This window comes from Carcharodon carcharias, assembly GCF_017639515.1.
Source record: "Carcharodon carcharias isolate sCarCar2 chromosome 27 unlocalized genomic scaffold, sCarCar2.pri SUPER_27_unloc_2, whole genome shotgun sequence".
NCBI classification, from domain to species: domain Eukaryota; kingdom Metazoa; phylum Chordata; class Chondrichthyes; order Lamniformes; family Lamnidae; genus Carcharodon; species Carcharodon carcharias.
Window position 1 is genome coordinate 1,040,470 of NW_024470635.1, and position 17,053 is coordinate 1,057,522.

General features: G+C 44.5%; 1 long non-coding RNA gene across 1 annotated transcript; it reads right to left on the reverse strand.

Moving 5' to 3' along the window:
* Window positions 1-2,202: 2,202 nt before the first annotated feature.
* Window positions 2,203-16,741, reverse strand: LOC121273874. Its single transcript, XR_005942097.1, has 2 exons — window positions 16,533-16,741; window positions 2,203-3,338 (listed from the first exon to the last, which is right to left on the reverse strand). It is a non-coding gene; the product is annotated as an uncharacterized LOC121273874 (long non-coding RNA).
* Between the last annotated feature and the right edge of the window lie 312 nt (window positions 16,742-17,053).

Genomic DNA, 17,053 nt, shown 5'->3' on the forward strand with positions numbered 1-17,053 from the left:
GGTCTATTGTATTCCTCACTCTGGTTTCAGTTTATAATGTGATTACTAATAGACAAACTCTGTCCTTTTCCCTGATCTGATTCGAGTTTCCAATGAGCCAATTCTGTGCAATGGAATGTCTTATCAGTGTTGCCATGGTGACCTGTCTGCAGTGAAGAGCCTGTTTGTGTTTCTAACTCAGACTAAACTTCTCTATCTCATAATATACATTATATCAGACATTTTACCTCAATGGCTTTTAGCCATGTTACAAGGGGTTCAGATACACACATCTTTAAATTTGAAGGACAAGTTTAAAATGCTGTTTGAACCTGTTACTCCAATTTTCTATGTAAAATTAATTTGTAAATCAATGGTTAGGCTGCATTTAGAATATTGAGTCAAATTCTCGCATCTTATAACAGGAATGATGTCAGGGCCATGGAGAGGGTGCAGGAGAGATTCACAGAGATGATACCATGGATGAGAAGATACAGCACAAAATGAGGCCACTCGGCCCATCGTGCCTTTGCCAGCTCTTTGGAGGAGCTTTCTGAATAGTCCTCTCCCCTGCTGTTTCCTCATGGTCCTGTCAATGTTTTCTTTCAAGCATTTCTCCAATTCCCTTTTGAAAGTTACTGTTGAATCTGCTCCCACCAAACTTTCAGACAGTGTATTCCAGATGATAACAACTGATTGTGGAATGAAATGTTTTCTTATGGTGACCTGTCTGCTGTGAAAATCTTGCTTGAGTTTCTAACTTAGTTCAACTGTTTCCATTAAGGAGAGGCTGGAGAAACTGGGGGGTCTTTTCAATAGAATAAAGCAGGATGAGGGGAGATGTGAGCAAGGAGTTCAAAACTGGATCAAGGACATGGTCCAAAATATTACAGACACTCCTTGTCTTTCAGGATCTGTGTCTAGGGAAGAAGCTGATGGATTTATCTCATCATCATCGAGGTGAACAACTATTGTCAGAATCAAACACTCTCCAGTCAAATACAGCAAGGATTAGATACAGAGTAAACCCATCAGCCTGTCCCCCAGATACAGATACTGAGGGACAGGGAGTTTCTGGCTCAATGACATTTCTCACTCAGTAAGGTAGAAATTGATCCTGTATCTCTCCCCATTAATCCTGAGCTCCACACGGCTCGAAATCTCCTCCTGTTTCCCTCCCTGTAACAGCACTGAGCTAAAGCCAGCCCATAATGAGCAGGGCTCAGGGAGAATGGTTACTAGGCACTGCAGTGATGTCATAAAGCAGCGTCATTCAGCCCAGCTGGTCCTCTCCCTGTCCCTTTAAAGGTGGAAAACTGGGACATCCTGTCTCCAAACACATCCCACCCTGTTCACACTGAGAATCCCAGGGTGGAGAACTGGGACATCCTGTCTCCAAACACATCCCACCCTGTTCACACTGAGAATCCCAGGGTGGAGAACTGGGACATCCTGTCTCCAACCACATCCCACCCTGTTCACACTGAGAATCCCAGGGTGGGGAACTGGGACATCCTGTCTCCAAACACATCCCACCCTGCTCACACTGAGAATCCCAGGGTGGAGAACTGGGACATCCTGTCTCCAACCACATCCCACCCTGTTCACACTGAGAATCCCAGGGTGGAAAACTGGGACATCCTGTGTCCAAACACATCCCAACCTGTTCTTGTGGAGGATCCCAGTATTTGAGAGGTGACAGCACGTTCAAACAGTGTGCAGAAGTGAGGGAGGTTGGAGATGGGGCAGCAGTTTGCAAGTATGGATGAATCAAAGGTTTGTTTTTGAGGAGGGGGTGATGATGGCAGATTTGAAGCAGACAGGGACAGTATTAGAGAGAGAGAACTGTTAACAATTTCAGTGAACATGGGGAAGTTTGGTGATCACTTTAGTGGGATTGGGTCGATGAAGCAGGAGGTGGGTCTGATGGACAAGATGAACACTGGGAGAGCATGAGGGCAGATGGGAGAGATACTAAGAAAATATGTGGGTTCAGGGCTCAGACAAGGCGGGACTTTAGAGACAGTTTGTCCCAGTGGGCTAGTGGAAGGGAGGGAAGCAGCAGAGGCAGCTGATCAGATTGTCTCAATCTTAGTGACAAAAAAGCTTCATGAGCTCCTCACGCTTGTGGTTGGAGGTGAGGATGTAGGAGACAAGGGAGAGCGAGAGCCCTTCAAAAGGAACTAACTTGTCTCAGTGATATTAAACAGACTCAACACACTGTGTGTTTAACAGAAGGCTGATTTATTTGACTTTTATCCAGAATATTGTCCCCTAGAACTGGGCTGGAGTTTATTAACTTCAGTAGAAACAGAGTCCAATGAACATGGTTCAGTCCTGGATGTGATTAACAGCAAAATCCAATCACTGTGGTTACTTGTGAGCTCGCTGGTGTCTCAGCAGTTTTGATGATCGAATGAATCCCTTCCCACACTTGGAGCAGGTGAACGGCCTCTCCCCAGTGTGAATGCGCTGGTGTGACAGCAGGTCAGATGATGTCTTGAACCCAGCCCCACAGTGAGAGCACCTGAATGGTCTCTCGTCTGTGTGAACGCGTTGATGGCGAATCAGGTTCCCAGAACTTTTGAAGCATTTCCCACAGTCTGGGCATTTAAAAGGTCTTTCATCAGTGTGAACTCGCTGGTGTTTCAACAGGCCGGCTGAATCAGTGAATATCTTTTCACACTCGGAGCAGGTGAATGGTCTCTCCCCAGTGTGAACACGTTGGTGTGTCATCAGGTGGGATATCTGAGTGAATCCCTTCCCACACTCAGAGCAGGTGAATGGTCTCTCCCCAGTATGAATTTGCTGGTGTTTAGTAAGGTCGGCTGATCGCTTGAACCCAGTCCCACACTGAGAGCACCTGAACGGTCTCTCATCAGTGTGAGTAAGTTGATGGGACATCAGTTCCTTGGAGCTTTTATAGCACTTCCCACAGTCTGGGCATTTAAAAGGTTTCTCATTAGTGTGCACACGTTGATGGGATATCAGCTCTCAAGAACTTTTAAAGCATTTCCCACACTCTGAGCATTTAAAAGCTTTCTCGTCAGTGTGAACTTGCTGGTGTTTCAGAAGGCTGGATGAAATGAATCCCTTCCCACACATGGAGCAGATGAATGGTCTCTCCCCAGTGTGAGTGCGTCAATGAGTTTCCAGTTCAAATGGGTAATTGAATCCCTTCCGACAATCCCACATTTCCAAGGCTTTTCCCCACTGTGAACGGTGCTTTTTCCTTTCATGTTCAAAATCCGATGATATTCAAGTTACGATAAATTGGACAACTCCTGACTCAGATCCTGATGTGATGTTTGGTTTCAGTTTCCCAACTGCAAAACTTCCCCTTCTAATACCCTGTGAAACTGATTTAAAACAGAAAAAGGAGTGAGAAAGAACCCACAAAAACACAAAGGCAGGTTATGAAATTGAACTGAATGAATCTGGTAATTTGTGGGGCCGGAAATGGGAAAAAGTGACCATGACAGCTGCTAGATTGTCATAAAAGCCCAACTGGTTCACTCATGTCCTTCAGGGAAGGGAACCTGCCACGCAGTCTGGGCCTACACAAGACTCTGGCCTCTCTGGGAGAAGACAACTGGAGAGAGAGAGATATGTGAGAGACAGGGGGTGAAGGAGAAAAACTTCTTATCTCTACAACTCGACCAGAACTTTGACAGAACCACCCAAACCCTCAACTTCCATCCCCTAGAAGGACCAGGGTAGCAGATGTATATGAACACCATCACCTCCAAGTTCCCCTCCAAGTCACACTCTGTCCTGACTTGTCTGACATCCAGAACTAGATGAACAAAAATTTCCTCCATTCAAATATTGGGAAGACTGAAGTCATTGTCTTCAGTCCCCACTACAAACTCCACTCCCCAGATACTAACTCCATCCCTCTCCCTGACAACTGTCTGAGACTGAACAAACCTGTTCACAACCAAACTGACATATTTCACCCCAAGAAGAGCTTCCAACTACATATCCACATCATCACCAAGACCGCCTATTTCCACCTCAGTAACATCGCCCGACTCCACCCCATATTCAGCTCATCTGTTGCTGAAACTCTCATTCATTCCTTTGTTCCCTCCATGCTTAATTATCTTAACACACTCACGGCCAGCCTCCCACATTCAACCTCCCTGTAATCTTGAGGTTATCCAAAATTCCACTGCCCGTGTGCTTACTCACACCAAGTCTTGTTCACCCATCACCCCTGTTGTCACTGACCTACAAAGACTACAAAGACTTCTTTTTAAGAAGCACTAAAACATTAAACTTCCCATCCTAGTTTTCCTCCATGTTTGTGATCATCTCTATCTCTGTAACCCCCTCGAGCCACACACCCCTCCAAGATCTCTACACTCATCTAATTCCAGCCTCTTGAGCATTCCTGATTTTAATCACTCCACCATTGGTGAGCATTCTTTCATTTGCCGAGGCCGAAAGCTCTAGAATTTCTTCCGTAAATCTCTCCACCTCTTTCCCTCCTTTAAGATTCTCCTTAAAACCCCTCTCCTTTAAGATTCTCCTTAAAACCCACCTCTTTGACCAAACTTTTGGTCATCTTGCTCTAATATCTCCTTATGTGACTCAGTGTCAAATGTTACTTTGTGACATTACTGTGAAATGTCTTGGAAAGTTTTAAAATGTTAAAGGCAGAATATAAATATAAATTATTGTCACTGACCTAGACATATATCGTTGTTGTGCCTCATCAATAAGACATTGTAACTCAAAGCGTGAAGCAGTTTGAAGGACAAGTTGTTCCCATTCTGTCAATGAAGATTCCACAAGCATTGCCCCCTACAAAGATGGCGACCGCGCATGCGCCCCACTGCACATTGTCCCCAATAAAGATGGCGGCCGTTAACAACGGGTCTGAAACTGGGAGAAAGCTACGGCCTCGCTTGGTACAAACGGAGCGATGGTCCCCCGGGTACCGGGATGTTCTTTTTCGGGTTTTACGGCTTACACAACATGCTTACGAAGCTTCTCTGCCCACTCGCCAAATCCATCGCTCCCTCCGCCCCCAACATTCATTCCGTTACCTCTTTCAGATTCAACAGCGCAATATCCCTACATCGCCATTGCTTGCACTGCGCATGCTTCACTCCCAGTCTGGCCCCACCCTTCATTCACTTCGATTGGCTGGAGGATCAGCCGCACAGGCGAAATCCTCCAGGTCCGCCCCCTCTTCCTATTGGTCCGAAGGTGCCGTCAATCACCCGGACATTGTGACCGTTTTCAATCACAGGATTTTTCCGTGGCAGAAGGAGGCCCATCGGCCCATCGTGTCTGCACCAGATCTCCAGATGAGCATCATGACTTAGCGCCATTCTCCTGCTTCTTCCCTGCACCATTGCACATTGTTTCTATCCAAATAATCAGCTATTGCCCTCTTGAATACCTCGATTGAAGCTGCCTCCACCACACTTCCAGGCAGTGCATTGCACATTCGAACCACTTGCTGTGTGAAAACGTTTGTTTTTTCTCACATCACATTTGCTTCTTTTGCAAATCACTTTAAGTCTGCACCCTCTCGTTCTTGATCCCTTGGTGAATAGGAAGTTTCTTCATATCCACTCTATCCAGCCCCCTTATAATTTTGAACACCTCGATCAAATCTCTTAGCCTAAGATAAAAGCAAAGAGCTGGAAATCTGAAACAGAAACAGAAAATGCTGGAAAAACTCAGCTGGTCTAACAGCATCTGTGGAGAGAAAAACAGAGTAAAAGTTTTGAGTCCATATGACTTTTCTTCAGAGCTGTTTTTGCTTCTCTTAGCCTCCTCTGCTCCAAGGAGAACAGTCCCAATTTCTCCAACCTATCCTCGTAACTCAAGTTTCTCAACCCTTGAACAATTCTTGTAAACCTCTTCTGCATGCTCTCCAATGTGTTCATAGCCTTCCTATAGTGTGGTGCCTAGAACTGTACACAATGCTCCAGCGGAGGTCTGACTAGTGTATATATAAGCTCAGCATAACCTCTCTGCTCTTGTACTCTGTGCCCTTATTAATCAAGCCCAGGATACTGTATCCTTTATTAATTTTTCTCTCCATCTGTCCTTCCACATTCAATGATCTATTCACATATACACCCATGTCTCTATGCTCCTGCATAGCCTTAAGAATTCCACCCCGTATTTTATAATGCCTCTCCATGTTGTTCCTACCAAAATGCATCACCTCACACTTCTCTGCATTGAACTTCATTTGCCACCTATCTGCCCATTCCACCAACTTGTCTATGTCCTTTTGATGTCCTTTACTACTCTCCTTACACTGCTTCCAAGTTTTGTATCATTCACAAACTTTGAAATTGTCCGCTGCAACCAAGGTTTAAACCATTAATATATATTAGGAAAAGTAATGGTCCCAATACCGACCCCTGGGGAACTCCAATGCAAACCTTCCTCCAGCCCGAAAAATACTCGTTAACCATTGCTCTCTCCTTCCTATTCCTCAGCCAATTTTGTGTCCACATTGCTACTGCCCCTTTTATTCCATAAGCTATAACTTTTCTCACAAGTTGGTTGTGTGGTACTGCATCAAATGCCTTTTAAAAGTCCATGTACACCACATCAACAAGATTACCCTCATTGACATTTTCTGTTACCTCTTCAAAAAAACTCCAGCAAGTTAGGTAAACATGATTTTCTATTTTGAAATCTATGCTGGCTTTTCCTAATCAACCCATATTTTCACATGTGACTACTGATTCTATCCCGAACAATTGTCTCTAGAAGCTTCCGCAACACTGAAGTTAAACTGACTGGTTAGTGATTGCTGGGCTTATCCTTACAACCTATTTTGAACAATTACCCAGTTCTCTGGCATCTCCTCTGAGCTGAGGGAAGACCGAAAGATTATGGCCAGTGCCCCTGTGATTTCCACTTTTACTTCCTTCAATATTCTTCAATACATCAACCAACAGTTTATCCAACACTTTTTCTTTATGCATTTTGAACCCTTCTAGTGAGATAGTTTCCTCCTCTGTCACCTCGGTAGCATCGGCTTCCTTGGTAAAGACAGATGCAAAGTACTCATTTAACAACTCAGTCATACCCTCTGCCTCCATGTGCAAATCCCCTCTTTGTTCCTTCATCAGCCCTAATCCTCCTTTTACCGCCCTTTTACTATTTATGTGTCAATAGGCGATAGGGATAGGGATTGTCAATAGGGATTCCCCTTTTTGTTGGCTGTCAGCCTTTTCTCATGATCCTGCTCTGCTTCTCTAATTTGCTTTTCACCTCCCCTCTGAATTTTCTGTAGTATGCTTGGTTCTCACTTGCATTTTCTACCAGTCATCTGTCACAAGCACACTTTTTCTTTCTTTATCTTAATTTCTATCTCCTTTGTCATCCAAGGAGTTCTGGATTTGTTTGCCCTACCTTTCCCTTCTGAATATACCTTGACTGTGCCCAAACCATTTCTTCTTTGAATGGAGCCCATTGTTCAGCTACATTTTTGTCGCCAACCTTTGGTTCCGGCCTATCCAACCCAGCTCCATTCTTGCCCCAGGAAAGCCAGCTCTCCCACAATTCATCATTCTTACTCTGGATTGCACATTGTCCTTTCCTACCGCCATCCAAAACCTTACAATACAATGATCACTGTCTCCTAAATGATCCCCCACTGACACTTGACCTCCTTGGCCCACTTAATTTCCAAGAACCAGGTCCAACAGTGCATCCTTTCTTGTTGGACTGGACACATATTGCTACAGAAAATTCTCCTGAGCACAATCTAGGAACTCTTTCCCCTCTCCACCCTTTACACTATCACTGTTCCCAGTCCGAATTTGGGTATTAAAGCCCCCCATTATAACTAATCTATAATACCTGCATCTCTCTGCAATTTCCCTGAAGATTTGTTCATCTACATCCTTCCCATTAGTTAGCAATCTGTCGAAACCGAAGAATGCTATTGCATCCTCTTTGTTCCTTAGCTCTAGCCAATGATTCTGTCTTTGAACCCTCTGGGACATCCTCTTTCTCCAGCACTGCACTGCTCTCTTGAACCAACACTGCCACCCCTCCTCCTTTTCTTCCTGCCCTATCTTTTCTGAACACCTCGTAACCAGGATACAAGGTGAGTATTCTTGCAAAAACGTCATATTTCTATATGGCAATCTGCACTTGTAACTCCCCAATCGTATTTACTACATTCTGTGCATTCACATACATGTACAGTCACGCTGATTTAGTCTTCAAGACTTCCTCCCTTACTCCGACTCCAACTATGACCTTTCTCAGCTATCTGCCTCTCCCAGTATTTAGTGCACCCTGGTACTCCTCTCTGATACTACGTCCTGGTTCCCACACCCTTGCCGAGTTAGTTTAAAGCTCTCCCAACAACACTAGCAAAACACCCTGCAAGGAACTCAGTCCCAGCTCTGTTCAAGTGCAGCCCATCCAGCTTGTACAGAGCCAATCCCAGTGTCCTAGGAATCTAAAGCCCTCCCTCCTGCAACATCTTTCCAGCCACACATTCGCCTGTCTTATCCTCCTATTTCTGTACTCACTTGCACGTGGCACTGAGAGTAATTCAGAGATTACTACGTTTGAAGTCCTGCCTGTTAATTTTTGACCTAATTTTCTACCCTCCATAAATTGAATTCACCCAAAACTGCTGCCTATGTCTTAACTCATGCCAAGTACCTCTATCTCCCGCATACTTGCTGACCCATATTGGTCCGAGTCAAGACATGAATTTATTTTAAAATTCTCATTCTTCTGTTCAATGCCCTCCATGCCTTCACCTCTCCCTATCCCTGTAATCTCCCCAAACCCTACAAGTCTCTGAGATAGCTGTGCTCCTCTAATTCTGGTCTCTTGTACATTCCCAGTCAGACTTGTTCCACCTTTAGTGACCATGGTTTCAGTCACAGAGGCCCAAAGCTCTGGAATTCCCTCCCTGAACCTCTCTGCCTCTGTCTCACTTTCCTCCTTTAAGACTCTCCTTAAAACCCAACTCTTTGACAAAGCTTTTGGTCACCTGACCTAATTTCTCCTTATAATGCTCCTGTGGGATGAGCCCAGGTATCTGGGACGGATGTTGGTTGGATGATATTATAGAGATAGTGAGGGCCGAGGTAACTAGGATTTGAAAACAAGGATGAGAATTTGAACATTGAGGTGCTGCTTAACCAGGAGCCTATGTAGCTCAGTGAGCACAAGGGTGTTGGATGAACGAGACTTGGTGCTAGTAAAGACACAGGAAGCACCGTTTTAAATGACACCATCTTATGTGGGTGGCTATGAATTGTCCAGTTTTCGGGAATAAAGGAATGGATGAGTTTCAGCAGCAAGTGAGCGAAGTTAGGAATGAAGTTACACAAAGTCACTGAGGTGGAAATAGACGGCCTTAGTGATATGTATTCAGGAGCTCAGCTTGGGGTGAAATATGACACCAAGATTGTGAACAGTCTGGTTCAGCCTCAAAGTTGTCAGAGAGATGGATGGCAATGATGCTTAGGGAGTGGAGTTTGGCGCAGGAACTGAAGACAATGGCTTCAGCCTTCCCAATATTTAAATGGAGGAAATGCCTGTTTATCCAGCACTGGATGTCAGACAAGTCAGGACAGTGTGTGACTTGGAGGTGATTCACCTGCTACCCTGGTCCTTCTAGGGGGCGGAGGATGAGAGATTGGGAGATTCTGTCAAAGTTCTTGTAGAGTTGCAGATGTGTAACATCCCTCTCCTTCACGCCTTGGCTCTCCCATCTCCCCCTCTTTCCTCCCATAGATTTTGGAGTTTTATATGCGCCCCTTTGGTGGGTTTCCTTCCTTGATGGACATTAGTGAACCCCTTGGGGCTGAAAGCTTTCATGGTCACTTTTTCCTAGTTCCCATCCATCAACTCATTCACCTCAATTTCACAACCTGCCTTTGTGTTATTGTGAGTTCTCTCTCACTACCTTTTGTCTGTTTTAAACTACTTTCATAGGGTTTGCAGTCTGGAATCTCAAATCCAACATCACATCAGGATCTGACGGTGTCGCCCAATTTATTGTTACCTGAATAGCTTTGGATTTTGAACATGGAAGGAAAAACCATACAAGTGTTCTGTGTGTGGACGAGGCTTCAGGCGATCATCTGACCTGTTGAAACACAAGCACAGTCACACTGGAGGGTATCCATGGAAATGTGGGGACTGTGGAAAGCGATTCAATTCCCCATCCCAGCTGGAAATTCATCAGCGCACTCACACTGGGGAGAGGCCATTCGTGTGTTGTGTGTGTGAGAAGGAATTTGTTGATTCATTCACCCTACTGAAACACCAGCGAGTTCACACTGGGGAGAGGCTGTTCACCTGCACTCAGTGTGGGAAGGGATTCATTCAGTCATCCAACCTGCTGACTTACCAGCGACTTCACACTGGGGAGAGGCTGTTTACCTGCTCCGAGTGTGGGAAGGGATTCATTCGGTCATCCTGCCTGCTGAGACACCAGTGAGTTCACAAGTAACTACTCGGGTTGGATTTAGATCCTAATGGTATTCTTGTCTGAAGCCTGTTCATTGGAGTGTGTTTCTGCTGATGTTAATAAACTCCAGCTCACTTACAGATTCCGGATAAGATTCAAATAAATCAGATATATGTCAAGTTTTTTAAATATCTCTAACACAAGTTAGTTCCTTTTGAAGGGCCCTCCCTCTCCCCTGTCTCCTCCATCCTCACCTCCAACAACAAGTGTGAGGAGCTCATGGAGCTTCTTTGAAACTAAGATTGAGACAATCCGATCAGCTGCCTCTGCTGCTTCCCTCCCTACAACTAGCCCAACGGGACAAACTGTCTCTAAAGATCCATCTTGTCTGAGCACTCAACCCACATCTATCTCCAGTTTCTCCCCCATCTCCCCTCATGCCCTCTCAGTGCCCTCTGTGTGCATCACCTGCTCCATTGGCCCTATTCCCACTAAACTACTGACTACACAACTTCCCCATGCTTGACGTCATTGTCAATGGTTCTCTTCTTTCAGGCACTGTCCCTCTCTCCTTTAAATCTTCCATCATTACCACCATCCTGAAATAAAAAACAAGCCCTTCACTCCTCCACCTTTGCATGCTGCCACCCCAAATCCAGCCACACTTTCCCTTCAAAAATCCTTAAACATTTTGTAGTCTCCCAAATCTGTGTCTATCTTTCCCCGAACTCAACATTTGAATTCCTCTGATCAGGTTTCTGCCCCATTACAGTTCCAAACCAGTTCTTTTCAAAACCACAAATAACATCCTATAAGACTGTGACAAAGGTAAACTTTCCTTTCTTCCCAACCTGTATGCGATGGGACCCCACTCCCTGGCCTTGGCTTTCACTTGATGTTCTGAATGAACCTTCTCCCTAACCTGTCCTAACCCTTCTGCCCATTCATTTATTGAAACCAGAGACCCTCCTTGTTCTCATGGTGACTTTCCCTGTCTGCCCATTTATGCTTTGGACTCAGCCCTTAAATTGTTTGTACATTGTTTTAATATGTTCCCACATTTCAGTAACAGATGTTGAAATGTCCACGGGGTTTCATCTGTTTAAAGTCATAAACAGAAAGGTCCAGTTTTCTCCTGGAGTTTGAGACAAATCAGCTTTCGGAATGATGCAGAGTTTCAGCCAACAAGGGAGATCCTGGCTCAGCCCTGCCCCTCATTCACTCCGATAGGTTGGAGGACCAGCCGCTCCCATGCGGTCCTCCAGCCCAAGGGGCCTCCTTCCTATTGGCCTGGAGCTGCCGTCAATCACCTGGGCATTGTGAGAGGTCAATGTTGGGGGACAGGGTTTATAAATCCCGGATGTGGCCCCTGAGCCATGTGGTCCTTGCGGATTCAGTGGTTGGGGAATTTCGAGAGACTGCAATATGGACGAACTTAACAGTCACATGGCCAAATGTGGCTTAATTAAGGACAGCCAGCATGGAATTCTTAAGGGAGAATCATGTTTAACTAACTTCCGGCGGTTTTTCAAAGAGGTAACAGAGAGAATTGATGAGGACAATGCTGTTGATGTGGTGTACATGGACTTCCAAAAGGCATCTGATATAGGGCTGCACAACAGACTTGTGAGAAAGCTCCTGGAATAAATGGGAAAGTGGCAGCATGGATACGGAATTGGCTCAGTGAAAGGAAACAGAAAGTAATAGTTAATGAATGCTTTTCAGGCTGGAGGAAGGTTTGTAGTGGAGTTCCACAGGGATCAGTTTTGGGACCCGTGCTTTTCCTGATATATATTAATTACCTAGATCTTGATGTAAAGGGAACAGTTTCAAAGTTTGGGAGTTTTCAAAAACTCGGAAGTATTGTGAACTGTGAGAAGGATTGTGTAGAACTTCAAAAGGACAGAGACAAGTCAGTTGAATGGGTGGACGGGTGGCAGATGAAGTTCAATGTGAGGTGATCTTGGTAGAAAGAACATGAAGGGGCAATATAAATTAAGCAGTACAATTCTAAAGGGGTTGCAGGAGCAAAGGGGCCTGGATATATTATGCAGTATCCTGGGTTTTCTTAATAGATGCATAGAGTACAAGAGTGAGGAGGTTTTGTTGAATTTGTATAAGTCACTAGCTTGACGTCAAGTTGAGTGTTGTGCCCAGTTCTGGGTGCCACACTTTAGGAGAGACTTGAAGGCATTGGAGAGAGTGCAGAAAATATTCATATGAAGATAAATTGGAGAAATTACGACTGATTTCCTTAGAGAAAAGAAGGTTGAGAGGAGATTTGATAGAGGTATTCAAAATCAAGTGGGGTTTGGACAGAGTACATAAGAAGAAACTGTCCCCACTCGTCTAAGGAACGAGAACGAGAGGGCACAGTTTTAAAGTGATCAGTAAAAGAATCAACAGTGATATGAGGGAAAACATTTTCATGCAGCGAGTGGTTAGGGTCTGAAATGTGTTGTGTGGGACTGTTGAGGAGGCAAGTCCCATTGAAGCATTCAGGAGGGAATTAGACTGTAATCTGAAATGGAAGAATATACTGGGTGATGGCGGAAGGTGGAAGAATGGAACTGGGTTCGTTCTCATTCGAAGAGCCAGTGCAGACATGATGGGCCAAAAGGCCTCCTTATGCACCATACCAATCCTGTGATGTGGTAAAAATTGTTGGTTGATCCTGACAATAAATCTCTATCAATATGACTGCTGAAGCCCAATACACAATTGGCCTCCTAGTTTTACATTCTAAAAGGAAGTTCCAGGTGTTTGTAACACTGTGAGCTTGTGGGGTAGACAATAACATAGTTAATTTTCTCTGTCAATCTTGTGCAGAAGGGCTGATGTAGGTAGAACGACTAGGTCTTCTGTATACAGTCTGTGTGAGTGATTGGAATATGCTTGTGTCATAGTTCAGTGAAATATGATAATTTACTGAGTGAATGAGTCTTTATAAATGTAACTCAGATAGACACAGCTTGTGTCATATTTCAGTGAGACCTGATCACTTACTGAGTGAGTCTGTGTAAATGTAATTCAGGTAGACACAGCTTGTGTCATATGTAATGAACACATCCTTTTTATTTTTCTCTAATTCTTTTGGACTGTGGATTTAAAACTACAATGGCTGCAGTTTGAAAGACATGTCTACTAGAAAAGGAAGAGACGTACATAAAATGTTGCAGTTTTGAAACCGAGTGCGTCATGAAAGATAGGATGTTGCCTGAAAGTAGTCCTGGACCAAGGAAGGTGCCTGACAACAGCATTTTAATTGGCTCCTGATCAAGTGAGCAGGGTTTGTGTGGTTGCAGTGCAACAGAAAGCCCCTGACCTGCAAAGAGAAAATACATAAAATCACTTTTCCTCATATCTCTACAACCTGCTCTCTCTCTCTGAGGAAACTCCTGTAAAAAGGAAAAAGAAAAATCATCGTTAGAAACATTGAAAGGCAAGTGCTAAACCAGTGGACTAAAGGCTGAATGTGCTGGAAGACCAGCTTGTGCCATCAACAAACCACTGAAAGGAATTTGGAAGACACTGATCAAAATCAAGCCATTGAATCCTGTACTCCAGATTGGTGCTAGTGAACTGTTTTATCTCACCATTAAAATGCATGTTTTTGGTGTCATATGTTTGTGTGTGTGGGTGGTGGGGGGGTGGTGGGGGGGGGGGGGTGGTGGTGGGGGGCTGTGTGGTGGTGGTGCGGGGTGATTAAGGAAGGGTTCGAGTTTAAGCTATAGTGTTAGAAATTAACAGTTCATATTTCCTTCTTTTGTCGCTGGTTAAAGACAATTTGTTCCATGAACAGTTATTTGCTTCTTCAGCTTACTAAACTGGTACTTGTATTCTGTTTACCTAAATTAAACAGGTAGAATTGGGGTAATCTGGTGGTTTGGTTAAATTTTTCACAATTGTCGTGGCTTGGGGAACAATGGTGCTTTATATTACAATGCACGATCCCCAGTGAGTCACGACAATTAGCTCAGTGAGATCTGATCACTTACTGAGTGAGTGAGTCTGCATCAATGTATCTCAGATATCACAGCTTGTGTCATAGTTCAGTGAGATCTGATCACGTACTGAGTGAGTCTGTATAAATGAGGGTGAGATTATGCTAACATAGGGATTGCAAAGTAAGAATGGTCAAGGTCCATCTCCTACCATCTGCATCCTGCAATAATGGAGCTGTTGGCCAAGGCTTGGTAATGAATCTGTTTCAATAAGTCTGTCACAGACTAACACTGGTGTGCTTTATATTCTAATGGGAATTATCAATTGTTTTACGACTATGAATTTGGGTAGTGGCTATAATGTCTTCACTCTTCTCTGTTGATCATATCCAGAATGGCCACTGTAGAAAGATGCAGTTGGCCTGTAAGTTACGATCATTGTGAGAGTGATAACGAAACATCTGCATGTCAAAGTTCAGTGACAGCTGATCACTTACCGAGTGAGTGAGTCTGTGAAAATATAACTGAAATAATCACAGCTCCTGCAGGTGATTCTCTGGCGACAGTGAGATAGATAAGAAAGGAATCAGGAGCGTGCAGTCCCACCCAGCTGGACACCGGTGGAAAGGAATTGAAAGAAGGAGGTTTGGACAACGCTGACAACGGCTGCAGATAGGCAGAGAAGGATAGTGAGGGAGAGTTTACCTTTGTCAGTTTCACAGAGGATGTAACCTGTGACTTTGAGAAGAGCTGTTTCGACACTGTGACAGGGGCGAAAATCATATTGCACTGAATGAAACATGGAGTTTCAGGAAAGATGGGCATGGGTCTGGAAGGTGACAGGGATTTTAGAGAGCAAAGGATGTAGAGAGATGGGGAGAGAGTTTGCAAGGATATTAGGGTCAAGATTTGTTCTGATTGATGAGGAATTGATGATGGCAGGTTTGAAGGAGAGGGAGAGCCATTCAAAGGAACTAACTTGTGTTTGACATATTAAAAAGAATCAACCAACTGTGTGTTTAATACAAAGCTGATTTATTTGATTTTATTCAGAATATTAACCAGAATGACAGGGCTGGGGTATATTAACATCAGCAGAAACAGACCCCAATGAACATGGTTCATCCTGGATGTGATTAACAGCAAAATCTAATCACTGTAGTAACCTGTGAACTCGCTGGTGTGTCAGCAGGTTAGCTGGCAGAGTGAATCCCTTCCCACACTTGGAGCAGGTGAACTGCCTCTCCCTTGTGTGAGTGCGCTTGTGTGGCAGCAGGTGGGATAACTGAGTGAATCCCTTTCGACACTCAGACCAGGCAAATGGCCTCTCCCCAGTGTGAACTCTCCGGTCTCGCAGCAGATTGGACAACTGAGTGTCTCTGTTCCCACACACTAAGCAAGTGAATGGTCTCTCCCCAGCGTGAATGTACTGGAGATTTAGAATGGTGGATCAATCAGCAAATTTCTTCTCACACACTGTGCAGGTAAACAGCCTCTCTCCTGTGTGAACTCGCTGGTGTCTCAGCAGGTTGGATGACTGAGTGAATCCCTTCCCACATGTGGAGCAGCTGAACGGTCTCTCGCCAGTGTGAGTGCGCTGATGAGTTTCCAATTGGGATGGGTAATGGAATACCATCTCACAATCCTTACATTTCTATGGTTTCTCCCCAGAGTGGCTACAATTATGTTCTGAGAGGTCAGATGATCGGCTGAAGCCTCGTCCACAAACAGAACACGTGTACAGTTTCTCCCCACTGTAAACGGTGCTGTTTCCTTCCACTTTCTCAATCTGATGATATTCAGGTTATGATAAATTGGGCGACTGTGTCAGACCCTGATGTGATATTTGGTTTCAGTTTCCTGACTGGTTCATCTTCTAATCCTCTGTGCAATTGATTTACAACAGAAAAAAGGAGTGAGAGAGAACCCACAAAAACACAAAGGTAGATTATGAAATCCAGCTGAATGAATCTGATAATTTGTGGGGCCAACCTTACAAAATGACCTTGAAAGCTGACTGACCCAACAGGTTCAAAGATTGTTTTAAAAATTCTTTTTAAGCAGTCTTGATATGTCAAATGGATTCAAAGGCAGTATAGAAATACCTGTCGCTAAAACAGGACTACTTTACATTGAATGGATAGTGTCAGTGCAGAAAACCAATCTCTCCTGGAATCTACCTCCTTTGACAGTTCCACATCGGAAATTGCTGGGCCCGACTGGATTCCACTGTCCTCGGGGTTAAACTCGGCAGCTTCTCCCGCAGCTCCGCTCCAAGCCAAACTGAAACAACAGTAAACACCCACACAGGAGGCCAGGGACCGGCTTCCGCATCCAACATCCCCCCCCAGACTCCAACCGGCTCCTAACTGGTCCGCCTGTGTTTCTAAACTCGGTTACACAAAACAATAAAACAAATGCAAAATTCTGCAGAGGCTGAAGTAAAAAGATAAAATACTAGAAATATTCAGCGGATCGGGCAGCATCTGTGGAGTGAGAAACAAAGTTAAGCGCTCAGGTACCTGACCTGCTGTCAACCTGCAATAAAACAGTCAGGACACCCGCTAAATAGTGGCGGGCACAGTTCTCACATTTCTGTGAGCGCTAGAAACTGCTTTATCTAAAAGTTGTGCGCTATTATTTGGATGTAGGTTGTCACAATTTTATTTGATAACAATCAGGTGGGTAGAGATTAGAATGG